Raw genomic sequence first — 3178 nt, forward strand, 5'->3', positions numbered from 1 at the left:
CTCCTCTTCCATGGTGCATCTTTCTTTGCTAAGGTTCTTTTCCTGGAGATGCTTCATCCCGCTGACGTCCTTCAACTCCCCAATTATCCTCTGATCAAGCAAAGATAAGCAAAAGAACATTCAGACATGCACATGCAAGAAAACATTCATACCCACAGGCACGCAAACGTGGACGTGCACATAAACCCAAACAAAAAAACATACTCACACATGTATGTACAGATGCAGCCATCCACATTCAGTCATTCAAACTTGCTTAGTACACACTTGAATATACACTATCACCTGCTGTTAACACAATGCCTTATCCATCAATACTTGTATCACATTGTACGTGTAGTACTAACCCCTAAATATCCCAACTCCTATAGAATCAAAATACATGTCACATCCTCATATATCCCCATAAACCCCATGCATGCACTCAAGACTTTGCTCGATTGTGGCGGTTTCATAGCAATTGTTGGCAATAATAATCACTGGCAATAGTTTTCACAGAATGTCCCATTATAAATATCTGGAAGCCCAAACTCTGGACAAACTTCACTGCAGCGCCCATAGTTTGGAACTGGAATGGTAACTTCCAATCAAATCACAGACATAATTAATGTGACTGCCTGATATCATTCTGTCTTCATTGGTAATAAATAGCCACTTCAAGTGCCTGCATGAGCGGGACGGTGAAGAGATGCGGTGATGGTGTCGGGACATGGTGTTGCGATATGGAGAGGAGAAGTAGTGGAATGTTCTAGAGAGATGGTGTATTGTGATGGTATAGAGGCATGATGAGGCTCTAATATGGTGTATTGAATTGGTGGTCGTGTAGTGTGATGAGAAGGTGATGGGGAGAGTTGGTGTCGTGATATTTTGGTGTGCTGGTGAGGTGACATGGTGTGCTCGTTGTCGAGAGAATGTCGTGTGTTTTAACCCCACAGACCCCATACACATCGTGCTCTCTTTTAGCCCCGCCCCCCCTCCCAATACGTTCCATTCATTGGCTACCACATTCTGATAAGCTCCTCCCCCCTCCTCCCTCCTTAACTTGTATTTAAGAACTTGCATCTTGGAATCCCTGCCTCACTTGATACAGCAAATTCAGCTGTGACGGTCCCACCTGGGACGGAGACTTGTGTTGCCTCCGAAACGTCGTGATTTTTATTATTTTATTTTTATTAATTTTTATTTCATTTTATACCTACGTGACTTTACCGAAATAACTAAGAGTATGAATCCTTGCAGTCACGAAAGCTTCAAATCTAGAACCCATACACACCTTTGGGGAGCGATTCTTGTAACTTTGGCCTGGGAAAGGGTCCACCTTATCCATAACGTCCCCCCACGTGGTCGACTGGCACGCCGACTCCCGGGCTATGAAGAACAGAAAATGCATTCAAAGTACGAGTTATTAATTAGAGAACGAAGGACATGGAGTCTCACAGAACTAATTTTGAGATCCCAGTAATTACCGCTTACCACACAACAGGACCTGCTATTGAAAAAGTCATCACATGGCAGTAAAACTTTACAAGTCATGTTTTTGTCGGCAATCTCAATTTTGGAGCTTTCGTGACTGGAGGAATTATTCTTTGGTTCTTTAGGTTAAGTCACGTATAAAGATAAAATAATAAATTAAATAATAGCATACTACGACGTTTCGATTGCAACTCAAGCAATCATCATCAGGTATAAAATAAATAGCAACAAAAATCTAACCAGAAAACTATAGACAGACACACAAGCAGACAGACATCACAAAGACACGCAGAGAGAGAACACGTATTGGCAGAAAGAGAGAGGTCGTCTCTGTGACGAGGCCTTAAATATACAGAGGGGGCGGGGGCGGAGAGATCGTAAATTACATAAGCTTGAGACCCCAGTTTGAACAAAGATGGCAACAACTCAAATATAAACCCATCCTCTTTGCCACACTCGATCATTACGTCTTCCCATTACCACCAAGCCATGTCTACGAAAAGTAATTCATCAAGGAGTCTCCTCCTCCGCATATAATCCATGTGATGCAGGTATCTGGGACTTACCCTCATATTCATCCAAGATCTCAGCCCACGTGATTTGTCTGTCCATGTTGTTGGGAACGAGTAGATTTTGTTTGAAGTTGGATGGCCTGGGGAGGTTGGAACAACGCTCAGATTTAGCAAACTTTTGAATCACTCATCCTCCTAATTAATACATATTTGACCACTCATTGTATCAATCCAATCACTATCGTGACTATACTCTTAGGTTTTTTTCGGTAAAGTCACGTAGGTAAAAATAGATAAATAATAAAAATAATTAATGATAAAAATATAAATAATAATAGAAATAAAATAATATATTACGACGTTTCGGAGGCAACACAAGCTTCCTTCATCAGGTGTAAAAAGGCACAGCAAAATAACTGTAGTTAGGTGTAAAAAGGCAAAATAACTACAGTTATGTTACAGTTATTCTACAGTTATTTTGCTGTGCCTTTTTACACCTGATGAAGGAAGCTTGTGTTGCCTCCGAAACGTCGTGAGTTATTCTTTTTTATTCATATTATTATAAATATTGTAAAAGCTAATTTTTTTTCCCTACGTGACTTTACCGAAAAAAAACCTAAGAGTATGAATCATTGCAGTCACGAAAGCTTCAAAACTAAAACACTATCGTGACTTTTGTTGTTGCTGCTAATCCTACATAATGCAATGGCATAATATGACTTTGAGACCCCCTCCCCCCACCTCCTACGCATTTCACAAGTAGTGACTAATCCCATATATACATTTTCCATAAATATGCTAAATTCATCTGTTGATATGCAAATACCTTTGTCAAGGCGCCCTTCCCACTCTAACCCAGCTTAAATATACGCTGCCAAGCTTGGTGGTGTTCATTCAGACGCTGTCTTTTCGACAGCCCTTTTCTTCACCTGAGGACGGCTGCTTGCGTTGTGGCCGAAACGTCGTGAGCATTGTATTTTATTATGTTTTATTTTTATCATTTTATTATTTTCTTTCTACGTGACTTTACCGATAGAATCAAGAAGACTATCGTGACTGTTGCTTTAAAAGCCCACTCACTCGCTTGTTTTCCCACTCATGTGTGCGCCCGATCACTCACTCATCCACCCACACGAACATGTTTATTCCAACTGCCTATTCCATTAAACATAATCACCAGACTTAACAATGAT

General features: G+C 40.6%; 1 long non-coding RNA gene across 1 annotated transcript; it reads right to left on the bottom strand.

The window, feature by feature from the left end:
* Nucleotides 1-17: 17 nt before the first annotated feature.
* Nucleotides 18-2127, bottom strand: LOC133362212 (uncharacterized). Its single transcript, XR_009757470.1, has 3 exons — nucleotides 2040-2127; nucleotides 1274-1368; nucleotides 18-90 (listed from the first exon to the last, which is right to left on the bottom strand). It is a non-coding gene; the product is annotated as an uncharacterized LOC133362212 (long non-coding RNA).
* Between the last annotated feature and the right edge of the window lie 1051 nt (nucleotides 2128-3178).

The sequence above is a fragment of the Lethenteron reissneri genome, unplaced genomic scaffold (assembly GCF_015708825.2).
Source record: "Lethenteron reissneri isolate LAM-NWPU_2019-01 unplaced genomic scaffold, ASM1570882v1 scaffold_1404, whole genome shotgun sequence".
Taxonomy (NCBI): Eukaryota; Metazoa; Chordata; class Hyperoartia; order Petromyzontiformes; family Petromyzontidae; genus Lethenteron; species Lethenteron reissneri.